This window comes from Ranitomeya variabilis, chromosome 4, assembly GCF_051348905.1.
Source record: "Ranitomeya variabilis isolate aRanVar5 chromosome 4, aRanVar5.hap1, whole genome shotgun sequence".
NCBI lineage: Eukaryota > Metazoa > Chordata > Amphibia > Anura > Dendrobatidae > Ranitomeya > Ranitomeya variabilis.
The window spans coordinates 244,789,757-244,806,372 of record NC_135235.1 but is presented as its reverse complement, the minus strand read 5'-3'; the positions used below and the strand labels follow the sequence as shown (position 1 = coordinate 244,806,372).

Below are 16,616 nucleotides of genomic sequence, written 5' to 3'. Positions count from 1 at the left end.
GAACAGAAACTGAGGCCATCATGAAAATTACTCTTGCAAAATGGACCCTGACGCTCCCCATCTGCTCCGTAGAAATAAGATTTAGGAAGAAGGACAGCGGTGTCTGGGAGCAGGGAGCTTATTACAGGTCGTAACGCAATCATCCCACTCAACCGCTCACTGTGCTTGCAAATCCGTTTGTAAGTGAACACAGATCTCAATCAGCAGCCGAGTGCGGCTCCAATCTCAAGCAATGTGCTCCTCATCCCGCACCTGCTCCCCGGCAGATGGATGGGACACCCTGCTCCCCGGCAGATGGATGGGACACCCTGCTCCGGCTGCTTCAGGCCAGGTCTCCATAAAATATCCAGACTCGCAGTGTCCTATCATTCTGCGATTGCTGCATGAGCTCCTAAAGCCTTGTATACACCATGTTCCAAATTATTATGCAAATTACATTTTTCTCAGATTTTACTAAATTGTCGGTGCAAATGACAGTCAGTCTAATAAAAGTCATCACCCGTTAAATTATACATCAAATTTTACTGAAGAAACCTCCCAATGTTAACAGTATAATCTCCAAAATGAAAAAAAAACACAATGCACTGTTCCAAGTTATTAGGCACAGCAGAATTTCTAAACATTTGATATAAAGAACTGAAAAGTCTCATTTGTGGAATTTGCAGCACTAGGAGGTCACATTCACTGAACAAAAAAGCTATCTAACTCCAAAACCTCCTAACAGGCCAAGTTACATGTTACATAGGACCCGTCTGTGATGTCACCTTCACAATTCTTGCATCCATTGAACTTGTGAGTTTTTGGAGAGTTTCTGCTTGTATATCTTTGCCTCCAGAGCTGCTGTTTTGATGTGAACGGCCTCCCACCCTCATAGATCTTTGGCTTGATGATCCTACAAAGGTTCTCTATAGGGTTGAGGTCGGGGAAGATGGTGGCCACACCATGAGTTTATCTCCTTTTATGCCCATAGCAGCCAATGACTCAGAGGGGTTATTTGCAGCATGAGATGGTGCATTGTCAGCATGAAGATGATTTTGCTCCTGAAGGCATGTTTCTGCTTTTTAGACCATGGAAGAAAGTTGTCAGTCAGAAACTCTATATACTTTGCAGAGGTCATTTTCACACCTTCAGGAACCTTAAAGGGCCCTACCAGCTGTTTCCCCATGATTCTGGCCCAAAACATGACTCCTCCACCTCCTTTCTGACGTCGCAGCCTTGTTGGGACATGGGGGCCATCCACCAACCATCCACTACTCCATCCATCTGGACCATCCATCTGGACCACCCAGGGTTGCTCAACACTCATCAGTAAACAAGATGACAGTTTGAAAATTAGACTTCATGAAGGTCTGGGCCCACTGCAACCGTTTCTGCTTGTGAACACTGTTTAGGGGTGGTCGAATAGTAGGTTTATGCACCTCAACAAGCCTTTGAAGGATCCTACACCTTCAGGTTCGAGGGACTCCAGAGGCAAAAGCAGCTTCAAATAACTGTTTGCTGCTTTGTAATGGTATTTTAGCAGCTGCTCTCTTAATCCAATGAATTTGTCTGGCAGAAACCTTCCTCATTATGCCTTTATCTGCATAAACTCTGTCTGTGCTCTCTTTCAGTCACAAATCTTCACAGTATGATGATCACTCAAGTTATCGTGAAATATCTAATGTTTTCATCCCTTGTCCAAGGCTTTGATCTATAATGCTTTTCAGCAGCAGAGAGATCCTTTTTCTTTCCCATATTGCTTGAAACCTGTGGCCTGCTTAATAATGTGGAACATCACTTTTAAGTAGTTTTCCTTTAATTACAATCACCTGGAAAACTAATTATTACCTGTGTTTAAGATTGATTTCAGTGATCCATTGAGCCCTGAGAAAACCATCCACGAGTTTATTTGAAAAACAAAACAATTAAATCTTTATGACACTTAAATCCAATTTGCATAATAATTTGGACTATAGTGTAATGCTGACATGATTGCCCCCCTTGTCACCAAACAGCCTGCACTGGCCAGGTACGAAGATGAGCTCCTCGAGGCTTGGGAGTGAAGAAAAATTTATAAGGGCTACACAATTGACAAACCCCTTAAAATCCCAGAAAAAAAAACAGGGAGAGTTAAGTGCTGGTGAAAACACTGCACTTTGTGCCGCTTTACAACCCTCCATTCTTAGTAACAGACAAGATTGTTATTTTATTAATGTAGCTGCCCCCGCTGCAGTCTACTGCTTACAAACTCTCTGGTCCACAGCTTGTAAGAGCTGCTCTGAAGGGACCGGATGGCTGGATCCCCTTCACAGTCTACACTTCAGTATTGCTGCCGAGGCAAAGTTACCTCATGCTGGGCCCAGTAGCACTGGTGTCCATCTGCAGAAGTGCAGCACCATAGTCAGAAGGAAAGGGAAACACCGGTCCATACTGCGATTTATAATATAATAATATTTATATAGCGACAACATATTCCACAGCGCTTTACATTACAGAGGGGATTTGTACAGACAATAGACATTACAGCATAACAATAATCACAGTTCAAAACCGATACCAAGAGGAATGAGGGCCCTGCTCGCCAGATACCAAGTGGAGTGAGGGCCCTGCTCGCCAGATACCAAGAGGAATGAGGGCCCTGCTCGCCAGATACCAAGAGGAGTGAGGGCCCTGCTCGCCAGATACCAAGAGGAGTGAGGGCCCTGCTCGCCAGATACCAAGAGGAGCGAGGGCCCTGCTCGCCAGATACCAAGAGGAGCGAGGGCCCTGCTCGCCAGATACCAAGAGGAGCGAGGGCCCTGCTCGCCAGATACCAAGAGGAGTGAGGGCCCTGCTGCTCGCAAGCTTACAATCTATGAGGAAAAGGGGGAGACACGAGAGGTGGATGGTAATTGCTTTCGTTGTTCGGACCAGCCATAGTGTAAGGATCGGGTGTTCATGTAAAGCTGCATGAACCGGTTATCAGCCTAAGTATGTAACAGTACAGACACAGAGGGCTATTAACTGTATAAAGTGTATGAGAACATGATGTGAGGAACCAGATTATGGTTTTTTGAATGGGCCACACAGGGATAGTTAGGTTCATGTGTTGAGGCGCTAGGCCAGTCTGAACCAAAGCGTTTTTAGGGCACACTTAAAACTGTGGGGATTGGGTATTAATCGCATTAACCTGGGTAGTGCATTCCAAAGAATCGGCGCAGCACGTGAAAAGTCTTGGAGATGGGAGTGGAAGGTTCTGATTATTGAGGATGCTAACCTCAGGTCATTAGCAGAACGGAGAGCACGGGTAGGGTGGTTGGCTGAGACCAGAGAGATGTAGGGTGGTGCTGAGCCATGGAGTGCTTTGTGGATGAGGGTAATAGTTTTGTACTGGATTCTGGAGTGGATGGGTAACCAGTGTAATGACTGGCACAAGGTAGAGGCATCGGTGTAACGGTTGGTGAGGAATATAATCCTGGCAGCAGCATTCCGGACAGATTGGAGTGGGGAGAGTTTGGTAAGAGGGAGGCCGATTAGTAGAGAGTCACAATAGTCCAGGCGAGAATGAATAAGAGAAACAGTGAGAGTTTTTGCAGAGTCGAAAGTAAGAAAACTGCAAATTCTAGGAATTTTTTTGAGATGCAGATAAAAGCGAGCCAGTGATCGGATGTGGGAGCTGAATGAAAGTTCGAAATCAAGTATGACCCCAAAGCAGCGGGCATGTTGCTTGGGAGTAATGGTGGAACCACACACCGAGATGGCAATGTATCAGGACTAAGGAAGTGGACCCTCTGGGTCACGGCTTCAGAGCCCCCGAGGATGAGTGAACCAGATGATGCCTCCCCCTATACAGGGAGAGTTAGGGGACAGGCCCAAGGAGGGTGAAGCCGCAACTGCCGGAGCCAAAGGGACGACTGAAAATAGAACAAAGAGACAACGGAAGACGGGGGAAAGACGGAGCTACTGAAGAGACTAGAATGGCGGAGGTACTGGACAGATGGAGGCAGCAAAGACAAAGTACTGACCGGTAGAATGGAAGCACACGTAAGATGGAAACAAGGAGGCTCTAGACTGGCAGGAACGGCAGGCACGCAGGACTGGGAGGTACAGCAGGAACACAGGACTGGCAAGATACAGCAGGAGCACCGGACTGGAAGGCACGGCAGGAACACAGGACTGGCAGGACACGGCAGGAACACAGGGCTGGCAAGGTACGTCAGGAACACAGGACTGGCAGGAACGGCAAACAGACAGTCAGAGTCACAGGTCACAGGTTAGGATGCAAGGAATGGAGCCTAGGAACCTAAGGTGACGCTAGCACAAAGCCAGTGAACGCAATAGACGCAAAGGCGTCTGAGCAGGGCAGGCACTGGAAAGAAGTACCCGACGAGCGCCGCCATATTGGAGGCGGAGCCGCCGGGTCACGACCTCTCAGAAGCCCCAGTGACGAGAGGAGCGTGTCTGCGCATGCGCGGACCGCCGAAGGGACGAGCGCCGGAGAAGCCGGAAGACGGAGAGCAGGAGGGAGCATCAGGAGCGCCCCGGTCGGACAGGTAAGTATAAGGAAGCGGCGTAACACAATGTCAGGCAAAGGCAGGTTAGCAGAGGGAGAGAACAAGAGGAGTTCAGTTTTTGACAGGTTCAGTTTCAGATAGAGGGAGGACGTGATGTTAGAGACAGCGGTAAGACCATCACTGGTGTTTTCTAGAAAGGCAGGCGTGATTGTCAGGAGAAGAAGTGTATAATTGGGTGTCATCAGCATAGAGATGGTACTGGAAATCAAATCTACTGATTGTTTGTCCAATAGGGGCAGTATACAAAGAAGAGAAGGGGGCCTAGGACTGATCCTTGAGGAACCCCAACAGTAAGGTGAAGATGTGAGGAGGAGGAACCAGCAAAAGATACAGTGAAGGAGCAGTCAGAGATAGGAGGAGAACCAGGAGAGAACGGTGTCCTTGAGGCCGATGGAGCGGAGCATAGTGAGGAGGAGCTGATGATCCACAGTGTCGAATGCTGCGAAGAGATCCAAGAGAATCAGCATGGAGCAGTGACCATTAGATTTAGCTGTTAGTAGATTATTAGAGACTTTAGTGAGGGCAGTTTCAGTAGAGTGTAAGGAGCGGAAACCAGATTGAAGAGGGTCGAGAAGAGACTTAGCTGAGAGATAGCGGATAACACGGGAGTGGACCAGGCATTCGAGGAGTTTGGAGATGAAGGGAAGATTAGAGACAGATCTATAATTAGCGGCACAGATTTGGTCGAGGGATGGTTTTTTAAGTAATGGATGTATGATGGCATGCTTAAATGAGGAGGGAAAGATACCAGAAGAGAGAGAGAAAGGTTGAATATTTTTGTTAGGTGAGAGGTGACAGCCAGGGAAAGGGACTGGAGGAAATGTGACGGAATGGGGTCACTGGTGCAAGTGGTCAACCAGGAATAGCAGACCGGAGGCAAGCAGAGGGGCCAGGAATAGCAGACCTGAGGCAAGCGGAGGGGCCAGGAATAGCAGACCGGAGGCAAGCGGAGGGGCCAGGAACAGCAGACCGGAGGCAAGAGGAGGGGCCAGGAATAGCAGACCTGAGGCAAGCGGAGGGGCCAGGAATAGCAGACCTGAAACAAGCAGAAGGGCCGGAGAATAGCAGACCGGAGGCAAGTGGAGGGGTAGGAATAGCAGACCGGAGGCAAGAGGAGGGTCCAAGAATAGCAGACCAGAGGCAAGCGGAGGGGCCAGGAATAGCAGACCGGAGGCAAGAGGAGGGGCCAGGAATAGCAGACCTGAAACAAGCAGAAGGGCCGGAGAATAGCAGATGGGAGGCAAGCGGAGGGGCCAGGAATAGCAGACCTGAAACAAGCGGAGGGGCCAGGAATAGCAGACCGGAGGCAAGCGGAGGGGCCAGGAACAGCAGACCGGAGGCAAGAGGAGGGGCCAGGAATAGCAGACCTGAGGCAAGCGGAGGGGCCAGGAATAGCAGACCTGAAACAAGCAGAAGGGCCGGAGAATAGCAGACCGGAGGCAAGTGGAGGGGTAGGAATAGCAGACCGGAGGCAAGAGGAGGGTCCAAGAATAGCAGACCAGAGGCAAGCGGAGGGGCCAGGAATAGCAGACCGGAGGCAAGAGGAGGGGCCAGGAATAGCAGACCTGAGGCAAGCAGAAGGGCCGAAGAATAGCAGACCGTAGGCAAGCAGAGGGTCCAGGAATAGCAGACCTGAAACAAGCAGAAGGGCTGGAGAATAGCAGACTGTAGGCAAGCGGAGGGGCCAGGAATAGCAGACCAGAGGCAAGAGGAGGGGCCAGGAATAGCAGACCAGAGGAAAGTGGAGGGGCCAGGAATAGCAGACTGGAGGCAAGAGGAGGGTCCAGGAATAGCAGACCCGAGGCAAGCGGAGGGGCCAGGAATAGCAGACCTGAAACAAGCAGAAGGGCTGGAGAATAGCAGACTGTAGGCAAGCAGAGGGTCCAGGAATAGCAAACCTGAGGCAAGCGGAGGGGCCAGGAATAGCAGACCAGAGGCAAGAGGAGGGGCCAGGAATAGCAGACCAGAGGAAAGTGGAGGGGCCAGGAATAGCAGACCGGAGGCAAGCGGAGGGGCCAGGAATAGCAGACCTGAGGCAAGAGGAGGGGCCAGGAATAGCAGACCTGAGGCAGGCGGAGGGGCCAGGAATAGCAGACCTGAGGCAAGCAGAGGGGCCAGGAATAGCAGACCTGAGGCAAGCGGAAGGGCCGGGAATAGCAGACCTGAGGCAGGTGGAGGGGTCGGAAATAGAAAACCGGGAGGCAAGTGGAGGGTTTGGGAATAGCAAACCGGAGGCAGGGGTCAGGAATACCAGACTTGGAGGCAGGCGGAGATGTTTGGAATAACAGACCAGAGGCAAATGGAGGGGCTGGGAATAGCAAATCATAGGCAGGCAGAGGGGCTGGGAATAGCAGACCTGAGGCAGGTAAAGGGGTTGGGAATAACAGACCAGAGGCAAATAGAGGAGCCGTGAATAACAGACTGGAGGCAGGCGGAGGGTTGTGAAAAACGAAAGCAGGCCGATTGATCAGGAACAACAGCGGAGGATCGGGGGATCACAGACTGGAAGAGAAGACCCCGTGTACAGTCCAGCCCCTGTGCACCAAAATCTCATTGACAACTTCCATTGGAGATTAAAGAAAAACAAACAAACCTGATTTTTTTCACCAAAGGTATAGCTGGAATCAGTACCACAGCGCCGTTGCGGCCATGTCTGCACTTGACATTAAAAAAACTTGTCAGCACGATTTTGTAAAGGGAATCTTTCAGGTGGATCAACCCCCCTGAGCCAGCTTTATGGGCGGCAGGTCATAGAAAGCTGAATAAAATTATACCTTGATATCCAAAATCCAACGTTTTATTCCAAAACAAAAAAATACATTTTCGTTATATGTAAATGAGCTTTCAAGGGGCATAGATCTGCGGGAAAGTGTGCCTCCATAGATAATAAAAGGGGGTGTTGCCTGTGTGATGTGATGGCCGCTCTCCTGATGTATGATCATCACTGACCTGTGCAGCTTCCATCTCACAGGAGCGCATATGATACAGCAGAGCTGTAGCAAATGTGTTTGTAAGGAGTTCAGTTCTGCTCTTCTGTGTGTTACAAGGGTAATGACCTTCATGTAAAATAAGGTCTGAAGGAGGAGTCTTTGGGAGATCTATGTCCCGCCTGTAGATCTTAGCTCATTTATAGGACATAACAAAAACGTAGATATATTTTTCATGGATAAAACATCAGATTGCAGCTATCAAGGTGTCATTTTATTCATCTTCATAGGACCTACATATCCTGCATATAGGAGGGGTCATCCCACTGACAGAAGAGAGGATGGGGGTGAAAGTCATCACTCCTTGCCATGTGGACCATGGTTCTGGCGGCTTGATCTTTACTTTTGTGGAATTGCCTCCTTGTCTAGCAGGAATGTTTGGCTGTTGTCTGAGGAAGAGGAGGCAGGTGGGTGATCAGTGAAAGCTGTGGAATCACTCTTGTGTATGGGACAAAATGGAAGCTTCTTATTCCTGGTTTTGCCATCTTATTTGGATTTATTCATAGTCTTGAAAGACAGCAGAACTCACGACTGGCAACAGTGGCGACCTTCCACTTATGAGAAGGTCCTATTCATTATAATGATGGCTAGACTGTACATGACAAGCTCTTGCTCCCTCTTGTGCCACCATCTGGACTACTAGTGTTCTAAACACAGCGTGTTTTCACTGCTTCCAGAACTCTGCGTCGTACAAGTACAAGCACAGTGGATGGGATTAATAGAAATCTTAAGCCTACTGGTTTTTTACGCTGCGTAACCTGACCTGCGGTGCGGGGTTCTGAACCGCAGCATGTCGATTTCTCTTTCAGAAATGATCGGTCTTCCGCATGGAGTTTAGAATTGCAATAGATTCGCAGTGAAAAAAAAGTGCAGGAGCTGTAAAGTGCGTTTACACAGTGCAAGACACAAAAACATTTATATAAATATCTAATATATCAAGGTGTGTGTGTGTGTGTGTGTGTGTGTGTGTGTGTGTGTGTGTGTGTGTGTGTGTGTGTGTGTGTGTGTGTGTGTGTGTGTGTGTGTGTGTGTGTGTGTGTCCGGATTGGCATCTGCACCGTCGCAGCACAGCCACAAAATTTTGCACAGTCACATGTCTGGACCCCGAGAGCGTCATAGGCTATGTTGTGAGGCAAAATTTTAACCCCGCGCGTTCCAATTCACCAAACAATTTTGCCCCTATCTACATAATGGGGAAAAAGTGAAAGGAAAAGTGTTGGAGGCAAATTGACAGCTGCCAGATGTGAACAAGAGGGACTTAAAGAGTGAGAGCGATGGCGCCAAAGAGTATATACCGTACAGTTGCTAAGGTGGGGCCCCGACATGGGATACTCACCACACACGGGGATATGAACACACACACAAAATGCACCACACACTACCACGTGCTTGAACACATATCACCCTCAGCACACATTTCACCACACATACACCAACCTCGCCACAAAAGTCGAAACACAAAAGTCGCCGCTCAAAACTCGCCACATGCAAAACTAGGCTCACGCAAAACTCGCCACACGTGCAAAACTCACCTCATGGAAAACTCGCCACACGGAAAAATTGCCACATACACAAAAGTTGCAACACATGCAAAAGTTGCCTCCCACAAAACTTGCATACACTCAAAACGCACCACACACAAAATTCGCCACGCGCAAAAGTCGCCATGCGCAAAACTTGCTGCACACAACTTGCTACACTAACCTGTCACATGCAACTCGACACACAAAAAGTTGCTACACGCATGTCGCCACACAAAACTCAACACACAACTTGACACATGAAACTCGCCCTAAAACACACATAAGTCTGGTATTATCCTTCAAAAATAAAAATCTGATTAATAAGCAGACAAACTACAAGAGCAACAACTGTACCATATAGGAAATACGGCAGCTGCCAGTCACATGACCTGTCTATTATGTGTATGTGTGCGCTAATATATACTGCCAGGGGGGAGGGCTTCCTGTTGGCTGGGGATTTATCAGGCTGCCAATTTAGCTTACAAATACTGAGGTAAAAATACTGAGCAAATAACGTTTGAACGAGGTCTAATACAGGAGATGACACAGGTATATACTATATACAGGGGAGATGACATACAGGTATATACTATATACAGGAGGAGATGACACTGGTGTATACTATATACAGGGGAGATGACATACAGGTACATACTATATACAGGAGGAGATGACACACGTATATACTATATACAGGGGGATGTCATACAGGTACATACTATATACAGGGGAGATGACACAGGTATATACTATATACAGGAGGAGATGACACGTATATACTATATAAAGGAGGAGATGACAGGTACATACTATATACAGGAGGAGATGACATACAGGTACACACTATATACAGGAGGAGATGACACTGGTATATACTATATACAGGGGAGATGACATACAGGTACATACTATATACAGGGGAGATGACAGGTATATACTATATACAAGAGGAGATGACACACGTATATACTATATACAGGAGGAGATGACACACTGGTGTATACTATATACAGGGGAGATGACATACAGGTACATACTATATACAGGGGAGATGACACAGGTATATACTATATACAGGGGAGATGGCACACGTATATACTATATACAGTAGAGATGACAGGTATATACTATATACAGGAGATGACAGGTATATACTATATACAGGGGAGATGACAGGTATATACTATATACAGTACAGATGACACGTATATACTATATACAGGAGGAGATATCACAGGTATATACAGGAGGAGATGACATACAGGTACATACTATATACAGGGGAGATGACACATATATACTATATACAGGAGATGACAGGTATATACTACACTGTGTTCCAAATTATTATGCAAATAATATTTCCTCATATTTTCTCTAAATTACCTATCTGAATTGCAGTCATTGTTATTTTCCTGTCATCTACTATTCTCGTATAATTGCAATGTTTTGGAACAAACTGCCTATGAAAACAGTATCTTTTAAAAAAAAAATAAAGACTCAAAATGCATGTTCCAAATTATTATGCACAGCAGTGTTTTCAACCTTTTTTTTTTATTTTGAACCAAAAAATGGTCAATTGTGAAGTTATAAGCATTATCAGCTTATTACAAAATGAAATCAAACAGTTTTCAAGTGAAAACTTTATTCTAGGTGATGTTACATTTGCACATAGGACCCCTTGTTCGAAAGAAGCTTCTGAACTCTCTCGTCCATTGAATTTGTCAGTTTTTGGATGGTTTCTGCTTCAATTGTTTTGCATGTGGACAGAATACCCTCCCAGAGCTGTTGCTTAGATGTGAATGTCCTCCCGCCATCATAGACACTCCTTTTGATGATGCTCCAGAGGTTCTCAATGGGGTTGAGGTCAGGGGAAGATGGTGGCCACACCATACGTTTGTCCTCTTTTATGCCCATAGCAGCCAGAGATGCAGACGTGTTTTTTTCAGCATGAGACGGTGCATTATCATGCATGAAAATGATCTTGCTGCGGAAAGCACGGTTCTTCCTCTTGAACCATGGCAGGAAGTGTTGTTTTAGAAACTCCACATAGATTATGGAGTTCATCTTTACCCCTTCAGGGATCATAAAGGGGTCGACAATCTCTCTCCCCTTGATTCCAGCCCAAAACATTACTCCACCTCCTCCTTGTTGGCGCCTTAGCCGTGTTTTCATGGGGTGTCCATCAAGCAGCCATCCTCCACTCCATCCATCTGGACCATCGAGCGTTGCACGGCACTTTCCATCTGGACCATCGAGCGTTGCACGGCACTCATCGGTGAACAAAACAGTTTGGAAGTCAGTCTTCATGTATCGTTTGGCCCAGTGGAACCGTTTCTGCTTGTGTACAGTGGATAGAGGTGGTCGACAGGATGGCTTACGCACAGCTGCAAACCTCTGACGGACCCTGCATCTTGTTGTTCTGGGGACGTTGGAGGCACCAGCAGCTTCAAAAACTTGTCTGCTGCTATGACAAGGCATTTTTGCAGCTGCTCTTTTAACCTTACACAATTGCCTGTTGGACAGAGTCCTCAATTTTTCCTTATCAGCACGCACACGTGTGCGCTGGGAATCAGCTACATACTTCTTGATTGTGCGATGATCACGATGAAGTGTCTTGGCAATGTTGATTGTAGTCATGCCTTGACCTAAATACTCCACCATTTGTTGCTTCTCAGCAGCCGACACATCCTTTTTCTTTCCCATTTTGGCAAAAAATGTAGGTTGCTTAATAATGTGGAACAGCCTTCTTAAGTAGTCTTGCCTTTATTTGGACACACCTGCCAAACTAATTTGCACAGGTACCTGCAATTGCTTTCAGTGATATAAAGAGCCCTGACACACATCACCATCAATGAGTTTAAATGACAAACAAAAAAATTCTAACCTTATCACTCCTAAACTCTTTGTGCATAATAATTTGGAACACAGTGTATATGCAGAGGAGATGACACGTATATTCTATATACAGGAGGAGATGGCACACATACTATATACAGGAGCAGATGACACGTATATACTATATACAGGAGGAGATGACATACAGGTACATACTGTACACAGGAGGAGATGACACAGGTATATACTATATACAGGAGCAGATGACACGTATATACTATATACAGGAGCAGATGACACAGGTATATATTATATACAGGAGCAGATGACAGGTATATACTATATACAGGAGCAGATGACTTACAGGTATATACTATATACAGGACCAGATGACACGTATATACAGGAGATGACATACAGGTATATACTATATAAAAGAGATGACACATAGGTATATAGAGGAGGAGATGACATACAGCAGGTATATACTATATACAGGGGAGATGATATACAGGTATATACTATATATAAGAGGAGATTACATACAGGTATATAGTATATACAGGAGATGACATAGGTATATACAATATACAGGAGGAGGTGACATACAGCAGGTATATACTATTTACAGGGGAGATGACATACAGGTATATACACTATATACAGGAGATGACATACAGGTGTATACTATATATAAGGGAGATGACAAACATGTATATACTGAGGGGAAAATGAGAGGTGTGAGGTGAAAATGAGGGGTGTGAGGTGAAAATGAAAAGGTGTGAGTGCAAAATGAGAGGAGTGAGGGAAAATAGTGGAGTGATCGGAAAATGACAGATGTGAGGTCAAAATGACAAGTGTTAGGGGGGAATGAGAGAAGTGAGGGGGAATAGTATAGCTAGTATATAATAAATAATAAAAAAATTCAAGTGGTGTCCACCCTATTTTTGATAGCCAGCCCAGGTAAAGCAGACTGCTGCAAGCTGTAATTTGGTTCCTTTCCGGCCCAGAAATATCAGCCCGCAGCTGCTCCAGCAATGGTGCATCCATTATGCCCAGATCTTTCCGACTGCCCAGGTGCGGTGGCAATTGGGGTAATGGCTTATGGGGTTGATGTCAGCTGTGTAATGTTCGCTGGCTTCAAGCCCAGAAGTTCGTAATAGAGAGGCGTCTATCCGAGACCCTCATTACTAACCCAGTAATTAAAAGAAAACAACACACATACAGAAAAAGTATATGGTAAAAAAAGAAAAAATACACACACCTAGTTCATCAATTTCATAAAAAACAAATGTGAAGATCCAACGTAATCCAGCAAATCAGAAGTAGTCCAAAAATGGGAATATGAAAGACACAAAAATAATTAACTAAAAGCGAGACGCACTCCCTCATTCACCAATTTATTAAAAAATAATCCCCGCAGCTCTGACGTAATCAATGGCGATGGCACGACGTCCAGCGATTCTGTACATCTCCCTATGGAGCAGCCTTCTGAGAACGACACTCCATAGATCACTCCTGGTGATGTCTCATGAGCGATGATATTACTGATTTACTGACGCCATTGCTCGTGAGACATCACTAGGACACTCCATACGCTACTGTACAGAATCGCTGGACATCGTGGGATCGCCATAAATTACGTCAGAGCTGTGGGTTTTAGATTTTCATAATCAATTGATGAATGAGGGATGTGTCTTGTTTTTATTTCTTTACCGCTGTCTATGCCTTTCAGGTTCACATTTTTGGACTGCTTCTGATTCGCTGGATTACATCAAATCTTCACGGTTTGTTGTTGCTTTAATAAATTTGTGATTGAGGTATGGGGGAAGAGTTTTTTTAAAATAAATTTTTTTTTGTATGTTATCTTTTAAATTACTGGGTCAGTAATGAGGGTCTCTAATAGACGCCTCTCCATCACTAATCCCTGGGCTTGATGTATGCGAACATTACACAGCTGACATCAACCCCATAAACTATTACCCCACTTGCCACTGCACCCCACTTGCCACTGCACCAGGGCAAATCAGGAAGAGCCGGTCAAAAATCCAGAGTTGGTGCATCTAATGGATGCGCCATTTCTGGGGCAGCTGTGGTCTGCTATTTTTAGGCTAGGAAGGTCCAAATAACCACGGAGCTTCCCAGCCTGGTAATATAAGCCCATAGCTGTCTGCTTTACCCAGACTAGTTATCAAAAATAGAAAGGAGGGGCCACATCATTTTTAACATTATTTATTAATACAAGTATGCAAGGCACGAATTCATCTCACGAACATCCCATATCTATCTATTCATCTCATATCTATATGCTGCATACAAAAATGCATTAAACGACAGTGAGCGCAGGTGCGGAATTCATACGGAAATTCACCTGCGTCAAAGCCTGAACATCACTGATCGTGTGCACATACCCCCATACCTCCTGTACCTGATGAATTATGTGCTACTCAGTGATGTCAGATACGGTCTGTACGTGGCCCCTCTGATGTGTACAGCACTGCCAAATAGGTCAGCACTATAGAAATCAAGTACTATTAGTCCACTAGCTCCTGTGTAGGAACTGAGCAGTACAACTGCAGGTGATGTCCCAGCAGAACCTCGTGTTTCACCGCCTCTCACTTATCCGAAATATTGTGAAAAGTTAACATGAAGCGAGAAGGGACAGTGAGGGGAAACCTTTGGGTATAGAATGTAAAGAGCCCTCGTGTGCAGCATTATGTGCGGCCTGTAGTAATGTCTCTTCATGGGAGCATGGATTCATGGAGCTGGCGCACAGTAAATGCAGTGGGGGTGTCAGCTGCACTTGTCATGGCATGTCCTCCAGGTGGGACGTGCCATACTTACCCATGTGGTTGTGTATCTGCTGGGCTGGTGTCCATTCCTTCCCTGCTGTGGTAAAAAGCTAATTGATTGGCGTCACTCAGTTCACAGTGTCTATCCCAATACTTTGGTTGTGGGGTCAGTCTCGCGGTCGCACCTCCCTTTTGTCCACACCTACTAATTGTTGGGCATCATTACCGCAGGAAATCTTTCATTCCTTAGGTCTCAGCAGCCGGGTCAAATGCAAGGCAGAAGTATGCCAGAAATAGGACAGAAATAGGACAGAAAGGGCCCCACACTGCGCCCACCAGGTAATTACACCATCCTTCCTATTTACACCACTTATGCATGGGCATGCACAATTATTTCTTCCCTCTCCATAACATCTGCCATTACCCCACTGCAAACCTCTCCTTCCATCTTACCTCCCACCCTTCACCCCACATTCCTCCTTATACTACACTCCTCTCGAGCAGAGCTCCCGCCTCCTCCAGAGCCATCACATACCCGCCCCTTGCACCTCCAGAGCCATCACGTACCCGCCCCCTGCACCTCCACCGCCATCACGTACCCACCCCTCCACAGCCATCACGTACCCGCCCCCCGCACCTTCACAGCCATCAGGTACCCACCCCCCGCACCTCCACAGCCATCACGTACCCGCCCCCCGCACCTCCACAGCCTTCACGTACCTGCCCCCACACCTCCACAGCCATCACGTACCCGCCCCCTGCACCTCCACAGACATCACGTACCCGCCCCCTGCACCTCCACAGCCATCACGTGCCCGCCCCTGCACCTCCAGCCTTCACGTACCCGCCCCCTGCACCTTCAGAGCCATCACGTACCCGCCCCCGCACCTCCACAGCCTTCACGTACCCACCCCCTGCACCTCCACAGCCATCACGTAGCCGCCCCCTGCACCTCCACAGCCATCACGTGCCCGCCCCTGCACCTCCAGCCTTCACGTACCCGCCCCCTGCACCTTCAGAGCCATAACATACCCGCCCCCTGCACCTCCATAGCCATCACGTACCCGCCCCCTGCACCTCCACAGCCTTCATGTACCTGCCCCCTGCACTTCCACAGCCATCACGTACCCGCCCCCTGCACCTCCACAGCCTTCACGTACCCGCCCCCTGCACCTCCACAGCCTTCACGTACCCGCCCCCTGCACCTTCAGAGCCATCACGTACCCGCCCCCGCACCTCCACAGCCTTCACATACCCACCCCCTGCACCTTCACAGCCATCACGTAGCCGCCCCCTGCACCTCCACAGCCATCACATACCCGCCCCCTGCACCTCCACAGCCATCACGTACCTGCCCCCTGCACCTCCAAAGCCATCACGTACCCGCCCCCTGAACCTCCACATGCCAGCCTCCAGCCAGTCTCAATTCAAACATTTTAGTTTGTCTCCAGAACACATTTCAGTATGTGCACATCGGATGTACAACCCTGACTCTTCGCACCCACGCCTGGTGCGAGTCCTAGCTAACTTTGGTAAAAAAAAAAATAAAATGAGGGCAAGTGGCCCAATTAGCTGTGGAGTGGTGGATACGACGCGGACACTTCCTGTCACAACACTCAGGCCATAAGTAATCTTAATATATACTTGCCTTGTAATGTCTTCACAACCTGTTGCGTCCAGATGTGTCCGGATCCCAGAATTCCAAGCGGCGGAAGTTCACCCACCTCCATATTGGGACACCCAAGTGATGGGTGTCTCAATATGGAAACTGATGGTGATACCAGCCTCTTGTGCGGTACCACCAGCGGAACACCGTCACACCACACACACAAACACTGTATACGCCATACGCAACACACACACTGTTGCCATATGCAGCCTCTTGCGCGGAACGACCAGCGGAACACCATCGTGAACACACCGCTGCTGGGATCAGCCGAATGA

General features: G+C 47.4%; 1 protein-coding gene across 2 annotated transcripts in view; it reads right to left on the bottom strand.

Moving 5' to 3' along the window:
- The window catches only part of LOC143764133 (opioid-binding protein/cell adhesion molecule homolog), a 179,194-nt gene that overhangs the window by 61,001 nt on the left and 101,577 nt on the right, over window positions 1-16,616 (bottom strand). The window lies entirely within an intron of this gene.